This window comes from Neofelis nebulosa, chromosome 8 (assembly GCF_028018385.1).
Source record: "Neofelis nebulosa isolate mNeoNeb1 chromosome 8, mNeoNeb1.pri, whole genome shotgun sequence".
In the NCBI taxonomy this organism is placed as follows: Eukaryota; Metazoa; Chordata; class Mammalia; order Carnivora; family Felidae; genus Neofelis; species Neofelis nebulosa.
The window spans coordinates 107364277-107387339 of NC_080789.1; the positions used below are offsets into that span (position 1 = coordinate 107364277).

The 23063-nt window shown below is 42.1% G+C and overlaps 1 protein-coding gene and 1 long non-coding RNA gene across 51 annotated transcripts in view; one reads left to right on the forward strand and one right to left on the reverse strand.

Annotated features, from left to right (window-relative positions):
• CACNA1C (calcium voltage-gated channel subunit alpha1 C) overlaps positions 1–23063 on the forward strand; it is a 752159-nt gene that overhangs the window by 252388 nt on the left and 476708 nt on the right. The window lies entirely within an intron of this gene.
• On the reverse strand, positions 13321–21683 carry LOC131520218 (uncharacterized). Its single transcript, XR_009265987.1, has 2 exons — positions 21581–21683; positions 13321–13648 (listed from the first exon to the last, which is right to left on the reverse strand). It is a non-coding gene; the product is annotated as an uncharacterized LOC131520218 (long non-coding RNA).

Genomic DNA, 23063 nt, shown 5'->3' on the forward strand with positions numbered 1-23063 from the left:
CTCTTCCTGCTTTCTAGGCCTGGCTACATCATGTCCATTCCCCTCTCCCTCCACTGGGGCTACCCCACACTCTGTGGACTCTCTGCAGCTCCCTGGACTCCTCCAGCTCACCCTCTCTTCTCTCCTTTGAACTCCTGCTGTGGGTCCTCGCCTCCAGCACAGCTTGGCATTCTGTTACATTAACATTTCATGTGGATGGAGAACTAGTCCTTGGGAACATGAAGCTGCTGCTGTGACTGTAGCATGGATGTCTTCCAATATCCTGTTTGGAGGGCTCTCCCCAAAAAGGCAGAGGAGCCCCAAGGTGAGGTGAAGGGCCTTAGAGCCCCAGGTCTGCCTACTGAGAGAGGAGAGCCCTGTGGGAGAGAGTGAAGAGAGAGACTGTCCCAGAGTATGTCCTGCTGCGGCCACTTGCATGTCCACCTTTGCTTGTGAAGCTTCTGACAGAGATGTTTAGAACTCAACTTGTTGATGAAGTCACGATGCTCCCCTTTTAGCGACACCCTCTGTTGTCAAGAACTTGGAGATCAGAGAGCACAGCAGCAGAGAGATGCATTCTGGAGTGCTGGTTACAGAGGGGAAATGATCAAATATAGAACTGGACAAAGCCACACTGACTGTCCTCAGGACACACCAAAGGAAGTACCTGGGAGTCCTGGGTGAGAATGGGGTGGGCCGGGACCTGGGGGTGTTTTAGGGTCAGAGGAATGTGAGCATGACCCAGGTCCTCTGTCTCCTCCAGTGAGTCCAGGGAGCCAGCCTCCTCTGCAGCCTCCTTCCAAGCCTGGAGAGTAGAGGTCTCTCTCTCTCTCTCTCTCTCTCTCTCTCTCTCTCTCTTTCTCTCTCTCTCTTCCTGCCCTTGCTGCCTTAAAAGGACTAGATTATAATTTCCTTAAGGACTGAGTAGGCCCAGAAATACCTTCTTACCTGCTTATTCATATTAACATTCCTGCCAAGAAAGAGGCAGGTTCTTATTGCACAATTAGAGATAAAAGGTTTGCACTGGAGGAGGCAGTGCTCTGCAGTGAGCATTTCTCATTCAGACATAATCAGGCAAACACCTAGGGTAGTTGACTAGCCAGTAAACCCTTTTTACTTTTGATGGGAGAAAAGGTGTTATTTACAGGGTAGACATTTTGTAAATAAAGAGAAGGGGCCCCCAAAGAAGAGAGAAGAGAGTTAATAGCAGTGATTCTCACCCCTGCAGAATAATAGGGGAGAGGGAAGGTTTAAAAAAATCTAATTTGTCTTCCTCAACTCAGAGATTGGGATTCAGATGTCTTCAGTTGGGCCTGGACATCAGTATTTTTATAAAGTCTTTTTTTACAGTTTATATATTTTTGAAAGAGAAAGAGAGCATGAGCAGGGAGGGGCAGAGAGAGGGAGACACAAAATCTGAAGCAGGCTTCAGGCTGTCAGCACTGAGCCTGATGCAGGGCTTGAACCCACGAACCATTGAGATCATGACCTGAAGTCAGATGCTTAACTGAATGAGCCACCCAGGTACTCCTGGACATCAGTGTTTTTAAAAAGCACCCCCGGGTGATTCTAATGTACAGCCAGGGTTGAAAACCATTGATTTAAAAGTGTTTAAAGATAGAAGGCAAAACGTGCAGACCCCAGCATAGAATTTGCTCCATTTCCCAGGCTAGGACCCACAGAAGACATACCCTGATTTTAATGGACAGTGGCACATTCCGAAAAAAATACTTCAGGATTTTAAGAAGCTTGGGTGTTTCTAAAAAACTATTTGTACATCTATGTTTTGTGGCAACGTTATTCACAATAGTCAAAAGTTGAAACAACCCAAGTGTCCACGAACAATTGAATGGATAAACAAAATGTGGTGTGCACCTGCGATACAAAAGAAGGAGATTCTGACATGCTATAGCATGGATGGACCTTGAAGACATTACACTAGGTGAAATAAGCCCAGACACAGAAGGACAAATACTTATGTGAAGGACCTAGGAGAAGCAAATTCACAGAGACAGGAAGTAGAACAGTGGTTTTCAGGGGCTGGGGAGGGAAACTGGGCAGTTATTGTTTAATGGGTATTGGGTTTCTGTTTTGCTAGATGAAAAGTTTTCTAGAGATGGATGGTGGTAGTGACAGTTGCATAGTAATGTGAACATGTTTTAATGGTTCTGAACTGTACACTTGGGAATGGTTAAGTGTGTGTGTGTGGGGCACCTGGGTGGCTCAGTCCGTTAAGCACCTGACTCTTGGTTTTGACTGAAGTCATGATCTCATGGTTTGTGAATTCGAGCACCACATCAGGCTCTGTGCTGATGGTGCGGAGCCTGCTTGGGATTCTCTCTCTCTCCCTCTCTCTCTGCCCCTCCTGCTCTCTCTCTCTCTCTCTTTCTCTCTCTCAAAATAAATAAATTAAAAAAATTAAAAAGAGAAATGGTCAAGATGCTAAATTTTATGTGTATTTTACCACAGTTTAAAAATTTTAATTTCAGATTAAATTAAATTAGTTCTTAAAAATAAGAACTGTTTAATATTTTGGAAAAACAGAAATTTATAAAGAAGAAAATTTTAAAATCACCACTTGGTACTTTGATGTGTTCTTTTTCCTACATGTGTGTAAATGGGCATGTGCGCACGCGCGCACACACACACACACACACACACACTTTGGATGCTACTTGATAGATGCTTTGCAACTTGTGTTTTCATTTGGACTTGCTCTGATTTACCACACGCTTATTAGAGATGGCTCCATTTTGGAGGAGGGCTAAGTGAGGCAACACAGCACAGTCAGGTCTGGAGTTGAAAATGGACTGGATTCACATTGCAGTTGTGACATTCAGGATCTTGGTGATCTTGGGCCTAATTGTGAGCCACAGTTCCTTGTTTGAGGGCTGTTTCGGGAATTAAAGAGATGCCAAGTACTCTCTCAGGCCCCTGGGAAGAGGGAAGGATCACTGTAAGCCTCCACTGATGACACACTTGTTAGAGGCATCTACTTTGGTACTTGTCTTCCTCTAAACGTCCCAGATGGGGATGGGAAAGCCTTCACCAGAGATTTAGGAAATCACTGTGGCTGCCGCCTGGTGCTGTGACCCTGGGAGCATCATGTCCTTTCTGGGTCTAGTTGCTGCATCTGTAAAGTGAGCATGTTGATTTTTGGCTCTCGAGGTTCCCCTCACTCCACCTGTTCTGACAGCCTTTGTTCCCCCATAACCTTTGAGTTCCTGATGCACAGCCCTCAGTTGGTATGCAGTAATGTTTATCCACTGTGAGATTCCCAGTCTGCTTGGTTCTCCTGATGTTGTGTTAGGGTAAACATCAACAATGCACAATGACATGCAACAGCATTCCAGATGGGAGCCACTCTCTCCATCAAGGGCAGACTGCTTCATGGCAAATTCATTTGCTTTTTCTAGGAAGTTAAATTTCCAGTGGTGCAGTATTGTGGTCATGAGGAGCCTGGAGAGGCTCTGCTGGGAAGAGAGGTATGTTTTCCCCTAAAGACAGGGCCTGAGGGCAGAGGGAACTGCCCCCTTTATGACTTCTAAAGCTCTTGAACAAGGGCAGAGGAAACAGATGGATTGTCAAGACTGTGGAAAGAAGTTCTAAGTCCAGCTCAGAGCTGAGCACATCTCCCAGCTGCCAAATGGAAGGTCTCTATGTGGCAATGCTGGGAAGGAAAATTGAGTTAGGCTGACTTGCTCCAAATAAAATGCTATATTTAATTTCACTCTGGGAAACATTTGATGTCTGGGCTACTGCAATATGTGAAATATATTTAAGAAGATCTGTTTTGTTACAACAGAAAAAAAAAAAGGAGGGCAGAGAGGTCCTATATCAGCTATAGGTTGAACATACAGGAATCTGGTCATTTCAATTTGTTTTTTAATCCTCCAGCGGCTACTGACCATAGGTTGACTAGTCAGTATCTAGCAACCTGAACATCGTTGTATGAGTTGTATATGTCTCAATATTTCAGTCTGGGAAATGCCTTTCAAGTAGAACAAGACACTCAGTATGGGAGGGAAGCTGTCAGTCTTAAAACTGGTGATGTGCATTTGTGTGCTTGACATATGGGAGGAAAGGTTGAGTTTAAACCTGTGCCAGATTGAACCAATCCTACAAATATGTGTCTATTTGTTTTAAAAGTCAGTCTGGTGGAATCTTGTTTCTAAAATTGCTGTGCCGTGCATGCCCTTTGTGATTGCCAGGAGCACTGTGGTTTTGGACACTTCTCCTCTAGAAGAGTGCCCTTGTGCCTTGGTGGGCTATGCAGAGAATTCGAGAAAGAGCCCACAGAACTACTTTACTTTCCACATTGTCCCTGTCCCTGTTTCCATGTGCCTCTGGCCTCACTCTACTTTTCTTTTTTGGTGTGATGTCAGAAGAAGCTGCTCTCCCTCATCTGCCCTCATTTGATGTCCGCTCAGAGGGCCTAGCTGAGGCAGAGAGACCAACAAACAATGCTTCTTACTCAATTCAGGAAACTCCTGTCTTGCATTTTATCTGGCCAACTAGGAACTAAGCATTTTGTTGTTGTTCATTTATTGAAAAAAAATACAGAATCAAGTATTTTCAAGGATTCTGCCACTCTCTAGAGTTGTAAATAGAAGTTGTCAAATACATCTCATGTCCAGTGTTTCCATCAGACTTCTAGAGGGAGAGCTCTGGCCCTTTTCCCTGAAGTTGGCTTGGCTTTATCCCTTCACGATGCTTCAGATTAGAGAGGGAAACTAATCTTTTAAAATGACTGTGAAGGTTTTTCTTTGGGGTACCTGAAACCCTGTAAACATTTTCTTTCACACACACCATAGGCTTTATTGTATCTGAGGTGCTGTCTCAGGCAGGGCCCTGGAAGAGAAAGGAAACACATGCTGTGTGGCCTGTTGACCCAGGGCCAAAGGGAGCCCAGGAGAATGGCTGTCCTTGAGGAGGACTCTGACGCTGGATAAACTCCAGACATTGACCTGACAGGGGAATCATACAGGGAAAGCTGTTCTCAACTGTAGAAAGGGTTTCTTGCTCTTCAGAGGTGGAAGGAAATGGCTCTTTGCTTCTTGCATCCAGCATTAGCACAAACTTGTGGAAGGGGTGAAGGACTGGGAATCTTGGCACCCTGGTTCTCAAATTGTGCCATGGGCAACTGGGGACATTGTATAAAAAGCACATGCCAGATAGGCATGTGTTGGAATCCTGATGTAATCCATTTGTGATCTCCATGAAGCTGGGTTTCCTTACCTGTAGGAGTGGGGATAGCAATGCTTCAGAGAGTCGCCCGGAGGCTCATATGTGGTCACACATGTCAAATGCCAGGTGCAGTGCTGGCTCCCTGGTCGGGGCTCAGCAGTAGGCAATTGGTAAAGCATCGCCTCTGCCCACCCAGGAGTTCAGCAGTGCTGATGTGGGTGAGAGTCTCACATGCATGTCCATAGCTGCTATTGTAATCTAGAGATCTAATGTAAACACTTTTTATATTTTTGTTTTTAATAATATGTCAGGTCTTCAAATTGTGAAAAACAGTTGTATTGCCCTATCTATATCTTACTAACCTGGACAATTTAAATATCTCTAGAATATGAGAGAAGACACTTCTGGGTGTTTTCTTATATGTTGTAACTTCTTCTGGTAAATTCCCCCCACCCCCGCTTTTTTTTTGAGATTAGTTTTAAAGGATGTAGATTTTTATTTTCCAATGCAGAAGGGCCTTGTTCTGATGCCTGCTTAGATTCTGCTAGGTCTGTCTGATGTGAGGTGAGGCATCACAACCTGAGCTTTGGGGTCTGCCGTTACCCACCAGTCTTGACTTGCTGTTGTTTATGGTATCTCTTGTCTTTTCCCCCCTCTTTTCTGGAAGGCAGTAGGTGGTATGTCTTACATTAGATTTAGCCATCATATTATGCTTGGTTAGGGCAGCACTAAAATGACTCTTCTGTGCATTCATTTACTCAACAAGTATTTACTGAGAATGTATGATTCTCAGGCACACTGAGGGGCATAAGAGTTTACATTTTCTGTACATGTGGGGGGAGGGAAGGGGGAAGAGACAAAATATAGTAGTAGGCAAATCAATAAGAGATCTTAATTAATATGAATAATGTGGTTGGTGCTGTGGACAAGGAATCTAAGAGAAGCAAAGTGATGGGATATCATGATTATAGGGAGGGAGTTATTTTAAGTTGGTGGCCAGGGAAGACCCCTCTGGGGCTAGGATGACAAATAGGAGCTAGGCTTGCTAAGAAAGAGAGAAAGAGCCTTTTGGGAGAGAGAACAGCAAGTGTAAAGGAGGCAGGACAAACTTGGTGTGTGTCAGAAACAGAAGAGCATCCATAGTAGGAAGCATGACATGTTTTTTTATTTTTGAAAGGTTGTCTGCCTAGGCAAATGGATTGGGGGTGGGTGGGCAGTATGAGAGACCAGTTGGGAAGGATGGAGGCTGGTACATTGGGATGAATGGGACATGCTTTGGAGGCAGAGCTGCTGGGCAGTGGAAATGGTTACAGTCACTTTGGAGGTGGTTTGTTCAAAGCCTTAAAATCTTCATTCCTTTTGGTTCAAGAATTCTGTAGGCTTTTGCCCTGTGGAAGTAATCAGAAATACACAAAGACTATTTACAAGTATTTCATTGTAGTCTTGCTCATAATAGAGTCAAACCTGAAATAATTGAATTCCTCTCTCTGTTATTCCTCAATCTCTAGAGGACTGGTTGACTATGTTAGGGTGCATCCATGTGATGGAACACCATGTATCTCTTCAGATGGTGATATGGAGGATACTTAATGGCTTGGGAAGAGGTTGATAGATATCTAAATGGAAATATATAGAATGTCATCCATAATATCTCACTTTCATAACACATAAACTCTATTTACATCTCATGTAATTATAGATAGGATGTACTATAACCTGGGAAGTCTAATAGGGTGTACATTAGAGTGTTAATGACAAGCCATTTCAGGAAGTGAAATTACAAATGATTCATTTTCTGAATAATTATGATTCTTACCAATGGTCTATGATAAACATTTTGAAATAAAAAATAAGGGTTATTTAAAAAGTGATGGGGGTGTTATCATGTCTGATTATAAATTGGAATAGTGAATAAATCAGTGAAGTAATGGTTCTTCCATATACCCTACCATTCCTAGGGTGTGGTTTGTCTTCAGAAAGTTTGTATCAAGAAAAATGTTGAATTTGAGTCAGAAAAATGGAGTCAGAGACCCACGTCTGCCATAGACCGGCTTTGGATCTTGGATACTACACTTAGCGTCTAGCACACAGACCCTTGACTTATTCAGTTTGCAAATGGGAATGAACGATGGTAATGATGAAAATAGCAATGATGTTTTGATGGAGTTGTTTTGAGGATTAAATGACAGGGATGAGAAAATATCTTCTAGGATGAAAAAAACAATGTAAATATTAATATTCCAGGGCCCAAGTCTTCACACACAGACTTGATTGTCGGCACAAATATATTTGGGGATGGATCATTTGTGGTGTACTGTAATGCACATCTCATGCAGTAAAGGGCCACACTTTGACTAAGTGTTAGGCCAGCTTGCTTCTGGTCCCATGCCCTGAAAAAAGCAAACAATCTGAACTTAAGGTACAATTAGCTTGTCCTGAGTGGCAGGCAGCTCTCAAGTGAGGAGTGCTTTCTCATTCACTGGAAAGCTGTAAATGAGATGCCATCTCAGCAGCCGCTGCACCCAGAGCCCCTTTGATATATTACTCAGCTGTTGTGTTACATAAACCTATTGGAAATGAACCTGCAAAGGAGTTGAGCAGAGGGAGGTACCAGTGAGAATAAGGATGAAGGAGAAATGCACTGTCTCTCTGTTTAAAGGAGACATTTGCTTTTTAATGGACCCTGGACACTGGGATCTGAAATATCATGGCCCTGATGTAATGGAATGGATATGCATGGAAACATTGATGAACGACTAACAGGCACTTGATTTTTAAATTCTTAAATTGGTCAAGGCCAGGAATGTCCTGCCTGGCTCTGTAAGACTCATAGTGTATTAGATGGTGTTGTCCATATTAGGATGTCTTATTGGAGAGTTACCCCTCCGGGGAGAAGTTGTATGTGAGTCCCTTACAGCACAAGAGTTTGAGCCTCTGTTTTCAGCTTGTGATTTCTGGAAAAAGGGAAATGAAGCAGCCAAGCCTGACCAATTGCTGAGGTTTATTTCTTTGAGGACTCTTAGCCTCTTTGAGGTGTAGAAAGTACAGCATACACATCCATTACGATAAAGGATAACTGTTGCTGAGTTGAATTGCTACATTGGAAAGAATACTGGTGCCCAGCAGTGCCTTCTGACTCTAAGAAAAGATCCCTAACCTTGCCATTTCAAATGAGGGCCCTGGGAGCTGCCAGTTAGGTGTGCCAGTAGTGCATTCCTTCTGATTGAACATTCACCATCCTTCCCGTAGTGGATGACCCTACCATCCACACGTTCAATTATGTGGGAAGGATAATGGCAACAATAACAACTACAACTCCATTCAGATATCTACAACTCCATTCAGATTATGATGCATCCTATAAAAGATGTACACATAAAATCCTCTGGGAGTTTAAAGAAGGGACAGAATACTTCTGTTTGGAGATATCAGGAGAAAAGCAATTTGAATGTAATATCTGAGATGTTGATTACAAATGGTAGGGACCGTGACGGGTGGAGAGGTGAGAATTAATTGCCGGCTGGCCTTGCTTGTTGGATTTTATAAACTGAACCTGCTGCCTTCTGGTTGATTCTTGCAACTAACCCCATGCTCCTGGTTAGTTCCACTTTGTAATTCTACTTCACAATGATGTTCAGAATTGGAAATGGAGTTTTTATTATAATAAACATCGTTGGTCTCAAGAGACCTGTATGAAAAAGTAGGATTTCCAGTCTCCTACTCGCTATTACCTGTATGTGCATGAGTCACATATCTTTATCTTTATTCTGGGACTGTTTCCTGCACCTCTAATCCACCTGGATAAGCATCTAAACTTGGTTATCCAAGCATTCTCTTAGGCTTAAGTCTAAAACAGAATGTGCTACCTTCCCTTCCCCCATTTTCCTTTCACCACAAGCTCTCAACTTCCCAGCCACCTGTCCTAATACCTCATAGCAGTAGCAAGAATGGCCAGTTACATTGAATTTTAATATGAAGGGAAGGATAGAGTCTTGTATTAAAAGGTGAGTTTGGAGGTCAAGATCTTTTGTTGGCTCACTTTGGGATCTTGGGCAATAGCATAACTTGCCATCAATTTCCTGATGAAGAAAAGGCAACTTGGCTTCCTTTGTATAAGCAAATAGAAAAGTGTCAGAGATAATTAAATTGTAAAGCACCTTGGGGTCCTGAGATGGGAGGTTCACATGTAAACACCACTATGCCATTGCCATTGTTGGCACATGGGGATGAAAATGTATTTTTGCTTACAGAGTGATTTTCTGAGGTTTGGTTGAAAGGGACAACATGTACCTGAGCCAACTATTAGGACTATTTTTCTTCTAGCACAATTTATCAAGTGCTTTTTGTCACACTCAAATTTTGTAGGAGTGGAGAACTTTTATGTTTAAGGTTGTGGCTTTTTAGAATGAATGAATAACCAATAGCACTCCAAACTGAAGAATGTGAAGATTGTCAAGCCTCCATTTCTGATTTGCTTTCTGTTCTCGTACAAGTCACCTCACCTTTCTGCTTTTTGTTTCTCCATCTGTGAGACACTGCTCACTTCACCAGGATATCTTCAATATGAATAAGATAATGTGTGGAACCCTATCAGCTGCTGCATCATTAAAAAGCATTTATTCAGCACTTATGTCATGTTGCACAAAGAGAATTATAAAGACCACATTCCTTCCTTGCCTGCTAGATTATATTCTAATATCTTCTTAAAAAGGCAGAAACTAGGTAGCTAAGGAGAGTAATAATTCAGTTGCTATCTTTGTGTTATAGGATACAAATAACAGTAGCCTAAATAATAAGAACTGAGCGGGAAGAAATCTGGTTATCAAGGTAGAGCTCACATGAAAAATCTAGAGATAAAGTGGGAAGTTCTCACCTATCTGGAACTAAGTCCCACAGGAACCGTGTTTTGTGTAAATGAAATTGCCAAACATCACCTCTGGGACCTGAGCAAGGAGACCTTAGTAAGAGGGGCGGGGAGGTTAGGGTACAGGAAAAGTGCTCTAGAGAATTTTGTTTGGGATTGTGGGTAATTAGGTTTCTGTCACTGTTTCTTCTTTCCCAGTGCAACAGAGACTCGTGTTAAGGCTTAACATCTGGAAAGAGAGGCTGTTCTACGGTAGTAGGCAACCACCATTTCACTTTCTGAACATGGTGGTCATTGCATTGTGGGTCTTCATGAGAATGAAATCCCAGTCAAGCTGGACATGGGTGAAGCCCTAGGGAGCAGGGAAGCCATACAAGAGCAATCACCAAGTCATCTGAGTATGAATCATCCTGAGGAACTTTCACAAGACTGTATGCATCTTACTTCCCCATCAGTTAAACAACTTTGAAAGATTGGCCTTTGGGAGAAGAATGCCACTTACTTCCCCAATACTGGGAGAAGGAAGTGGAGATGTCTAGTTACTTACTAAATCTCTGCTGCTTCTTAGAGAAGCTAAACTCCCAGGTATGTAGTGCTCTCACTTTCTCTCTCTGTCTCTGTCTTGTTCTCTCTCTCTCTGTCAGCTCTCTCTCTCTCTCTCTCTCTCTCACACACACACACACACACACACACACACACACAAACACACACGGTTTTCTTCCTAGAGGGGTGGTAAGATCTGTCAAAATTAATTAAGTTATCTGTTACTTTTGTTTCTCTTCATAGTTTACAGCATCTTTTCACTGGTGTGATCTCATTTGACACCGAAAGCTAGCTCTCATGGTGGGTGGGACTATTACTGATGGCTGCCATTGTACGTTAGAGGAAACTCAGACTCAGAGGTTAAATGACTTGGCTAAGGTCCCCACGTAGATCTAAGACAGAGGCAAGGTCTTTGAACTCTGCATTCATTCTGAACACCTTGTCATTCTCTCTGGAAGATATCAGCATTCTAGAGGCACCTGTATTTATTTATTTATTTATTTATTTATTTATTTTTTTAAAATTTTTTTTTTTCAACGTTTTTTATTTATTTTTGGGACAGAGAGAGACAGAGCATGAACGGGGGAGGGGCAGAGAGAGAGGGAGACACAGAATTGGAAACAGGCTCCAGGCTCCGAGCCATCGGCCCAGAGCCTGACGCGGGGCTCGAACTCACGGACCGTGAGATCGTGACCTGGCTGAAGTCGGACGCTTAACCGACTGCGCCACCCAGGCGCCCCAAGGCACCTGTATTTAAAGACCACCTGTCAATGACAGAATTTCCATACAAACTTTTCAAGACCCATATACATATCTGGATTTCCTCTCAATATCTCACATTTTAAAACTACTATTTGTCACCATAGCCCGCAGTATGGTTAAAACCTGGCTTGCTATTGTTAATAATTATGCAGTGTCTTTGTTTTCTCCAAGGAGACTCAAAATGGAAGCTAGCAGGCTGGGAACTTGTCCTTCACTGTGCTTGGGTCGTTAACAGCTATTAAACACATGGAGCTTGACTCCCATCGCCCTTTAGTTCTCAGGCTCCCTCCCTGTTGTTTTTTCAGCAAGAGCTTCAAGTATTCTATGGGTATTAGGAGAGTTCTTGAAAAACATCCTATGGTGGTGCAAATTTTTTTCTAACGAAGGCATCCTATAAGCAGTAAATCTGAACAGCAGCACCTGGATCCCTGACCAGGTGGAAGGTGCTAAACTTGCCTAAGGCTTAAACATATACCTGTCCTGGGCCCAATTGCAGATATTGTTTTTTTTTTTCATTTCATAATGCTTTATTATTTGCATAGGCACCACTGCACTTAAGATTTAGTGTATTTGGGTTCTTTATAGGAGACAGAAAGATGACTACATATACATAAAATTCAGACAGAATATGAAAAAAGCTCATCAAAGGAGAAACTAATTCCAATCCAGTGGACTTCTTTTTTTTTAATATGAAATTTATTGTCAAATTGGTTTCCATACAACACCAGTGCTCATCCCAACAGGTGCCCTCCTCAATACCCATCATCCACCCTCCCCTCCCTCCCACCCCCCATCAACCCTCAGATTGTTCTCAGTTTTTAAGAGTCTCTTATGGTTTGGCTCCCTCCCTCTCTCTATTTTTTCCCTTCCCCTCCCCCATAGTCTCTGTTAAGTTTCTCAGGATCCACATTAAGAGTGAAAACATATGGTATCTGTCTTTCTCTATATGACTTATTTCATTTAGTATAACACTCTCCAGTTCCATCCACGTTGCTACAAAAGACCATATTTCATTCTTTCTCATTGCCTTGTAGTATTCCATTGTGTATATAAACCACAATTTCTTTATCCATTCATCAATTGATGGCTAAAATGAACAAATCAGGAGACGATAGATGCTGGAAAGGATGTGGAGAAATGAGAACCTTCTTGCACTGTTGGTGGGAATACAAACTGGTGCAGCCACTCTGGAAAACAGTGTGGAGGTTCCTCAAAAAATTAAAAATATATCTACCCTATGACCCAGCAATAGCACTGCTAGGAATTTACCCAAGGGATACAGGAGTGCTGATGCATAGGGGCACTTGTACCCCAATGTTTATAGCAGCACTTTCAACAATAGCCAAATTATGCAGATGTTGTTGTTATGCTGACACTGTGGCCCATGTGTAGGGAGGTGATCCTAGCTAAGTGTTCACTCCAAAACTTCTGGGTGGACCACTGTGTTTTTCTCTGTGTACTGGCCTCCTCTTTTTAGCTAATCACCCTCCTCTCTGAAATTCTCTCTCCCTGACTTTGCCCAGGATCTCCTTCCAGAGCCCCTTCTCCCTTTCACTAAGTCCAACTTTCTGGAAAAATGTTTCTTGTACTTTAGTATCCATCTTTCCTGAGGACATTTAGCATTTCAGACTCTCTGTGGGAATCAGAGACTCTGCCCAGCTAAAGGAATCTCCCAGGTGGGTAGTGTAGTCTGGTGATGTGCTTCCGGGGCTTTGGGGTCAGACAGACCTGAGTTTGAATCCTAAACTCTTTTGACTGATACAACACCTCCGTAAAGTAGGTACTGCTCAATCTGTGTCTAACAGAGGAAATAGCTCAGGAGTTAACTTACTTGCCTAGAGCTTGAACTCAAGCCTGCCCCACTCCAAAGTCCATGATATGAACCACTCTGCCCTACTCCCCTTTCTCAGCCTGAGCTGGCAAAGTGGTCCTTGTGTTCTCCCCACTCTGTCTTAGCTCATGGGAATGATAAAACAATACAAGAGTTAAGTCTGAGTTTCTGTTTCCTAAGAATCTAGTTGACATGCCATGTGTAAAGATGTAGGGGCTCAGTTATGGAGTTTGGAGGTAAAGGAGATTGGAAAGGAGGGAAGCACAGTCCAGATTTTGAGCCTCTACAGGTGAGTTTTCATCTCTTCCCCAGGTGCACTCATTCCATCTTCCACCTTTGTCATTGCGTCAGCAAGGTCCCCTGGGTGAGGAGACTGTGGGTGCCTGGGATGAGCAGTGCTGCACTTTGCCTGTCTGTGATTTTCTTCCTTGAGGATAAATGCAGCAGGATGCCTCTCCCATCTGACTTGAGTCAGATGTGCCCTAGTTGCCAAGGAAAGAGGAAAATTAGCATTTCTAACAGTGAGTAATTGAGACTGACTATGTGCCAGGAACTATACTATACATGTAGGTCCTAGAAAAACAGAGACAGGGAAGACGCTCCCATGACCTCCAGGAGGCTCAATCTGGTAGGAAAGACAGCTGATGTACTGGCCAGTTATCATTAACAGGCTAGAGTTGTGAAGGGCATGAGAACAAGACACAGTGTTGATTGGGGGAGAGCATGGGATTCGGAGTTCTGAAGGGCATATCCAGCTTTGTCTTTTCCTTGCTGACCCACTTAGGCAAGTTCAGTTTCCTCATCTTTATAATGTGCATCAGTATATTTTTTCTTGTAGGCTCATTGAAAGGATTAATTAGATACCCATGGGAAGTGCATGTGCTTCATGCGGACCTCATCCAGTGCCTGGGAGGTAGTTGGTGCTCAATAAAGTAGTAGCTATACTATGCATATATAGGAATAGATGCATATGTGTTTGTATATATGTATACATATTTTTAAACTCTTTCTTTCCTTTATTCAACAAGTATTTATTGAGTACCTGTTCTAGACACCAGAGAGTTAGCAGTAAATAGAACAGCTCTTCCTGCCCACGGGGAGCTTAGGTTTTAGTAGGGAGAGACAGTAAATAAAATAAATAAATAAATAAATAAATAAATAAATAAATAAATAAAATACATGGTATTAGATGGTGACAAGTGCTATGGAGAAAAGTAAAACAGGAAAATAGGGGTGTGGATGTGGGTGGAGGTTTAAATTATTAATAAAATGATTAGGGAAGGTTCCTAAGGGGATATTTGAGGGAACTAGCCAGGTGGACATTTGGGAGAAAAGCATTCCAGGCAGAGGGAATTGGGAGAGCAAATATTTAGAGGTGAGAGCAGCCTGGCGTGCTCAGGGAAGGGCAAAGAGGCCAGCACATGTGGAGTGGCATGAGCTAGGAGGAGCTCTAGTTGAGGATGGGACAGAGGGCTCACTAGAGGAAAGATGGAGCAGGATTTTGTAGGCCATGGTAAGGACATTACCTCTTATCTGGAACAAGACAGAGCCTTTAGAAGTGTTAAGCTAGACAGCAACATGGTCTGACTGTGTTATAATAGGATGACTGTGGTTGCCATGTGGGGAAATCACGTATGGAGGAAGGATACCATGCATGCGTGTGTGTGTGTGTGTGTGTGTGCACGTGTGTGTGTGCACATGTGTGTCTCAGCATTAAATCGGAGAACCTTGATGTAAGTAGAGAATGTGATTGCCCTGTGTTACAAGGACAAATGAGAATGGATAGTGGAGGAGATGGAGGAGGAGGCCTGGAGAAATATGGTTCATATTGTGGGTTTGGCGCTTCCTTGTTATTTGTCTGAATGGTTTCCCATCGCTGTGGGCTGGAGACACTATAGCAGGAAGCGAGGGACTGTGGGCCTCTCCACCAGTCTCAGGCCGGGCCTTGAACATGTCCAGATTGTGGGTGAATGGACATTGTGGGGAAAGGCATGATGTACCCATGCATGTCAGATATCAGAGCAAGCCAAGATCTGAGGGTATGCTGAGGGCAAGGCAGGGACCCTTTCACTGTGGCTTTCCTGTGTGCCGGACAAGGAGGAAAGGTGTCCTCAAGCAGAGTGGGGGGATGGAGTGAGAGCCTAGAAGCACAGTCCCTGAGAAGTGAGAAATTACGTGTGTGTCTGTGGATTGCCCCAACTTCCCAAGAAGACTCTGAGGACTTGAGAGCTGATAATATGACCTAAAATGTCCCAAAGGCTAAGAGAGGAGCAGGTGAGAGTAGTGAGTGAAGTTACACAGCACCCACCCTGGCCATTGGTAGCTTCAGGAACCAGCAAGTGTGTGCACTACTGACTTGTCCTCTCTCTCTCCTGATTGCTCAAGGGGACCTATGCTTTTCTGGAGCAAAGAGGACTTTACAACTAGAGTTTTCTCTTTTGATTTTGTGGGGTATTTTTCCTCATGGTCAGTCACAAAGCCATAAATACATTTCCTCAAGACAAGAAGAAACAACTAACTCTTGTGTAGTGCTCATTTTGTGCTAAGTACTGTTCTGAGTGCTTGATTTGCAATAACTCCTTTAATCATCAGAATGGTTCTGTGAGGTAGGTAGCATTATTATCCCCATTTTGCATAAGAAGAAACTGATGTTCAAGACCTTGCCCAAAGACCCACAGTTAGTAAGTGCTGGCCATTATTGGAACACATGTTTCTGACTCCAAAAGCCTTATCTCTTTTCCCTTTATCAATCTGGTAATTATTTGTTATTTACCATGTGGAATTAGTTTTTGGAAACAATTTGTACAGATATACACAAAGGAACTATGTGGTCACAAAGGGGAAAAGCAGCTGCATAAGTCCTTTTACTTTCCCATATCTGTGTGGGGTTCCTGCCTGGCAGCTGGCAATTTCCACCTCTTGTTTGTGTTGTAATTTATTACATGTATGTCATCCTCCTTCCTGAGGCTGGAAACTCACTGAGACCACAGTCCATGTGGAATTCATTGTCATATTTACTATAGGATCTCAGCCAATGCATAAAACATAGTAGGTCCTCAGTAAATACGAAATAATTTCTAAAGTTGAATAAGTGCATTTGGTAACCAATTCTTAAGCCACCCATTTCTGAAAATAATGAAAAGGGGGACATTTAAATACGTGAGTGATAAGACATTCATTACAGTTAAATGGTGCTTTTATGATTTGCAAAACCTTCTATACAGTTTATCTCATTTCACCACCACCCCCTCTCCACCAACCCTTGTAAAGGTGGTGGGGCACATGTTATTTTCCCAATTTAATTATGAGAAAACCGAGGTAGTGTCAACAAGTGATCTACCCAGGGTCGCACACGGGGCTATTTTGTTTTTGTTCTTTGTTTTTAAAATCAGAGCAGAATCAGAACCATCATCTCCTGACTTTCTATTTTGTGAGTGACACATACCTACTAAGTACAAAGCTTGAACGTAGGACCTAATGATACTCATTATGCATGAACAACAGGGTGTTTTGATTCCTCTCTGGCAGATTGCAAACAATTTAGTAGAGTACTACTCAAAATGTGGGCCCCAGCTGCTAGAGACAAGTTAACCAGTTACCAATCTATGGTGAGATCACGGGCTTGTGGCAGAATGTGAATCAACTACGTCTATAAACACTGCTTAGTTTACCTGACTTTTTTTCTCCTCTTTTTACATTTTTCTTTTAAATACTTTTAGGCTTACATAAAAGTTGAAAAATAGTACAGAGAGTGTGCATAGATCCTTCACCCAGCTTCTCTTATGTTTATATCTTGCATCACTGTAATATAATGATTAAAGCTAACAAATTGCCATTAGTACAATACTTTCAATTAAACTTCAGATTTCCTTTTGATTTCACCAGTTTTTCCACCTATGCTTTGTTTCTGGTCCAGGATCGAATACAGAACCCTACCTGGCATTTAGTCAGCAATCTCCTTAGTTTTCCCCCAATATGTGCTTGTCCCTTGGTCTTGCCTTGTTTTTTTCCATGACTTTGACACTTTTGAAGAGTACAGGGCAGTTATATTGGAGAATGCTTCTTAATCTGAGTTTGTCTGTTTCCCCATGATTTGATGTAATGCATTTTGCATACTGAATACATGCATCACTTCTGAATATCATATAAGTAATGTGCCCTTTGCATTCTATCATAATAGAAGCAGAAGATGTTAGAATGTCTTTTTGCTGGTGCTGTTGACCTTCACCTTCATCACTTGGTGAAAGTGGTGTCTGTGGAGTTTCTCTACTGTAAAGCTGCTATTTCCCCATTTCTAAGTAATACATATCCTGTGGGAGATATTTTGAGACTGTTCAAATTCTGTTGTTTCTCAAACTTATGCTTATAATTTTAGCATACATAGTAGATCTTGCCTGCAACATTTATTGCTGTGACATTAGCCTAATTTTTCTATTGTCTTCTTTCCCTCTACATTTATTAATTGGCATTCTTCTATTAGGAAGAGCTGTCCCTTCTTCCCCATTTCTTTCTTTATTCAATTATTAATTTATGTCACTGTCATATTTATTTTATTCTATGGGTCACAACCTAATACTACACATATTTATTTTATTGTTCAAATTGATCTAGCTTTGGTCATTTAGAGCTGTTCTGGGTCAGCTCCTATAGCCTTCAACATGCCCTCAGTCCTCAAGCATTTTCTTGCTTTTGGACCACAAGATACTCCAAGATCATCTTGAATTTTTCCTTCCCCAACCCTGAAATGAAACACTTCCCCCAAGGAGCCCTGGTTTATTTCATTGGAGAATATCTAAAAACCAAGATTTGGGCACTAGGCGTGCTCATTGCTATCAACTTTTTTTATATCAATACTTCCTTGATGAAGGAAGCTTCACATTTTGAAAGTGAGTCAATGAGCTCCTTATCTTGTCATGAGCCACTAACAATTTGTGACCCTGCCACTTTGAGTCTCAGTGGTCTTAAAGATCTGTAACCATGCACATGTCACCCATCTGGTGGTAATTTTAAATTCCATTGAATTAAAGTCATGAATCAATGTTATTCTTTCACTCATGCGCGAAGCAAGTATGTGTTGAGCACACAGTATGTGTCAGGCCTTGTGGGTGCTGGGCTCACCATGGTACATTAAGTTCTCCTGAGGAACTTATAATACAGTGTCTTCTATTAAATGTAGGAGACAATACTCTTGTTTGGTCACTGCACAGTATGAGAACTCATTTAAGATTATTCAGCATTCTAAAACCTAGGGGATTCAGCCTAGGGGATTTTTAATTTTGATTTTGGATCCAGAAATTGTGAGAATGTGAACAGGCTGTTCCCTAGCACTATAGCACTTGGTATCATTAAAAACCTTTGCCCATGACTTGATTCTGACATATGGGTGGTTGAGTCTTTTAGGCCTTATGCAAGGAGGCTGGAGACAGATACTTTGACTTGAAAAGACTTTTGGTGTTTAATTGCTCACTCTAATCATTGTGTGAAAGAGTCTGCTGGCAGGAAGGAGTAAAGGCTTGTGGCAAAAATAGGGCTCCATCTTCAGTGCTTCCCTCTCCCATGGAGGCTGGAAGATGGAATAAGAGTACTCCTCTTCAAACTAGCCTCAAACCCCAAAAGGATCCCTTCAGCAAAAGTGTGTTTTCAAAGATTCTGTTGCTTGACTTTAATCTACTCCACCTGTACATCAAGTTGGATCTAGGCTCAGATTGAAGAAGATAAACAGTGATGTCACTTAAGGTCACTTGGACATGACTATCCCCACTCCCACTGTATCCTATACTTCCCATCTGGTTTAATACAATCTGGCATTATTTCAGTGCTTCCCACTTTGGCTTGTTATTAGTACTTCTTTTAACTGTTTGAGCACAAATGGACTAAGAATCCCTTTCACAGCTCAGAAAGTGTTTCTGGCAAAAGAGGATTCTGCTGGTTGGACAATATAATCCTATCAAACAAGTCAATTGTCTGGAAGCATCTGTTGGTCTCTTTTACTTTTGGAAAAGATGGAAATGCTGAAAACTGATGCTAAAGGGTGTTCTCTCTATATTAGTCCTTTCTGGCATCCATTAAATTATGAGTATTTTGTGTTACTGAACACATGTGTGTTTTTGGCATGCAAAATATACACACAATGGCCAATTTATTGCCTGTTCTTGGGAGGAGAGGAACAGTGGAGCTGTGGTAAGTCGATTGCCATGCATTCTGGTTAGAAATGGGAGGATAATAGGATCAACTGTGTTTGCCTTGAAAAGTAGCATAGGCATCTGAGAATCCATTTGCCAGATGTGTCAAAGATGGGTAATTGGGTATATGTTTCTCAGCATATAATGCCATTCATTTAAGGTGGCCAATTCTCCAAACTTTAACTTGGTAGTTGACCAGTGGCTGGATTATGAACATGAAATCTTTAGTGCCTATCTCACTCTTTGTGTTGGTGCTTTTCACAGAAATTGTGTGTGCGTGTGTGCGTGCATGTGTGTGTGTGTGTGTGTGTGTGTGTGTGTGTGTTAATACATGAAATCCAGTTTAGAGAAAAACTTTGTATGCCCCATCCTGCTTGCAATGCAGTGGTCTGCCCTTGAGAATTTTAAATGAGCTGACCTACATAGCTTAACTATTTCAATTAAAAGTAGCAGAGAGTGTAAATTGGCAAGAGGTGGAGGATAGCAAGGGAAAAATCCCTCCCAGGAGCTTTGGTTCAGGCAAGGCAGTGGAAGAGACAAGAGATTCTGGGTAAGAATCATAAATGATAGCCATCATGGATGCTTTGACACCCTGCTATGAGTGAAGTCCTTGTGAAAGTGGCTTCTTAGTATCCCTTGCTATGGACCTGTATTTGGTCTTCATGGGATTGAGGCAAGCCAACTCTCTCCCGGGGAAGAATTTTGATGTTATTCCTTAATTTTCCAAACATCCACTCTTGCATTGTCAGCTGTCTCTACAGTTGATTCTTTGAAGGGCTGGTGCTCTCCCCATCTCTCCAAGCCTTGTCTCAAGGGAAGATGTGGAGAGGAAATGCTGTATATGGTACAGAGTAGCCATTCTTGAATTCTTATTTTCCATTTCTTCCCTACTGCTCAGAATTCTGACTCCACAGAAATTCCTAATTAACTCAGTTGCTCTACAGCGACAAGCTAACATCTGGAGCTACCAAGTCAGGAAAGCCATTCGGCCCAGATCCAGCACGGATTTTCTCCCCTTTGCACCCAGCTCAGCAGTTGGGCACTGTACCAACCCTGACATTGTGGGATGAAGATGCCAAGGGCTGGAGCAACTCAGGGCTAATTGTTTCACCCAGAAAATCATGGGTTAGATATTTTCAAATTGCTGGCCTATTTTGAACAGTTTTTTGTTTTGGGGTTTGTCTTGTTTTAGGGGGTTTTATTGTTGTTATTTTGGTAGGAGATCAGAGATCATACAGTCCCTGGAGGGGGATCTGCCCTACATATTGCCTGTATGATACTCCTACTAGATGGGGGAGATGGGGGTTAACTTAGGGCTATGACCAGGCAAAGGTGTAGTACTCTTCAAATCTATCTATATGGCTCCTCAGGAGCCATATGAAATAAAATGATGAACAACAACTTGTCTCTATCAGGCTGGCTGGATGGAGGCAGTTAGGTGCACAGGAGATGTAGAAGCCACTGCTAGTTTGCTTTTTTCAGTTCCAGTTCACATTTGTGGTACCGTCTATCTGCTTATCATATATAGTGCTTATTATGGGACTGGCACTATTCTGTTATACATAATAGTGGACCTGATAAAGTAGGTACTAATGTTGTCCCTGTTTTACAGGTGAGAACTCTTAGGCATTGAGAAGTTAATAAATTTGCTCACAAACATTTGCTTCTGAAGCTAGGGTCAGAGATCAGGCAGTGTGGCCTTAGAGTCCAGCCTGCTATACCAAAGACACACTGTCAGTAATGTAGGTTCCATTTCAATCCAGCCCCAAGGGTTTTCAGAGAAAAATCCACAGTGCTTCTTGGGTCAAGGTCAGTGTGGCTCAAACTTAAATTTGCATATGAATTGTCTGGAGATCTTTGTAAAATGTAGATTCTGATTCAGCAGCTCTGGGGTGTGGCCAGTTCCAACAAGCTCCCAGGTGATGTCAATGTGGCTAATTCGTGGTCCACACATCCAGTTGCAAAGCCTTAGTAGGCTATTCTATGATTTTCACTATCAGATTGCACTTCACTGGCTGTGGAAGAAACCCTTGCATTTAAGTAGAGGACTCATTAACACCAATATGAATTTAATGAGTGATCAATTGGAAAAGAAAAGAACTATAGAAGCAGGGAGTAATCAATTTCTGTTAAAAAAAACTAATTTTCATAGGACTTTAATAGAAAATGGAAAGATAATGTTCTCCTTTTCTGTGTATTAGCCAAGGATCTTTCTTTTGTTCTTGGGCTTACCTCAGTACTTCTGGGCTAGTTTAAATCCTCATTTTTTTCTGAGTCACCATTACATACAGTTCTCCCAGCCACACCCCAGCAATGTACAAGGGATCAGACACAAAGTTAGATTCCATCACAAAGGCAGAGTCACCATGGTAACCACATCCTTTGAATCTTGAGTGTGCCCAGGAACCTGAGCAGAGCTGATAGTTGAACCAAGTTGTTCTCCTGAGAGATGGGGGGGAACAGAGCCCTGCCTACACTAGGCTGCTATATCTTCATCCCTACAACCAGAGGTTTCCACTTGCTGTGAAGAGTCTAGACACTCAGAACATCCTCCCCTCCCTGTAATCTTGAAGTTAGTCTTCAGGGTGGTTTCTGACCCTAACTGCCCTAACACCATGAGAATATTTCAGTGCCTTGGGATACTCTTGTTCTTCTGGTTTGAGTTTTGGTGGATAACCACATCTGAGTCTTGCTGTGTTAATATGTCGATATTTTGGTTTATCTGCTTACTGGTGGTGTGGGGCATATGGCAAATCCAGTAGTGAACGGGCCTGGGCAGATGTGACCCCACCACATGGTGGCCTCATGGGGAATCTTAACTCCAGTGTATGGAATCAGTGAAAAGTGTAGCTTTCTAGATCAGGTTTTTATTTTATACGTTAAGGCAAAAAGCTACCTTCTATAATTTGGAACCTCTCTTCCTTTCCAATTCTCTCCACGGCCTCCATTGCTCGAGGGATGATGGTATGGGTTCACTTTTTCCCTCTCATTTGGATGACACCATCAGAGAAGCACTCTGTACCTCTCCGTCAAGACCCATGAGATGACCTAATGGTTGATGGAGCTGAGGAAAAAGAAACCGAAATGACCCAATGGAACATAAATGTTGATTTGTTATTATTGTTTGATAGAAACAATGAACTCAGTTGTATTAGCTTGGCCACATGACTTCTTGAAAGGCATCTTTCAGATATGGAAATACTTCAGAGGGTTGTGTTGAGTCTCTAAGAAGACACTGAGCATTCAATTCCCAGTGGCCAATGGTCGACCTCTTTTGAGACATTTCCAACTGGAAAGGAAAGACAGGTCTTCCTACCTCCTGTGGAACCTCACTTTTAATGACGTTGCCTTATGAAGATGTGACCTAAGGAAGGACTGGGTACAGACAATGCTTTTAATCTCACTCACCTTATTCTTCATCTTTATATCTAAGTTTCAAGAAACTAATGTTAGCTAACAGCACTGTTTTTACTGCTAAGCAAAACTTCAGGAAGGGGCATTCTTTGATAAAACATTAATTAACCAATTTTCTCTCGATTTAAATTAAAACTTATACTGTTTTCCTTTGCCCTCCAAGCTCTACTCTTATTTGCTTATTACAAATCATTTTAAGGAGTATAAAAGTGACAGTGACTGGTTTTAATATTGAAAACCTAAAATTAATAAATGCAGTTTTGACTGCTGCTGCTGTCCTTGTGTTCTTTTTTGTATATTT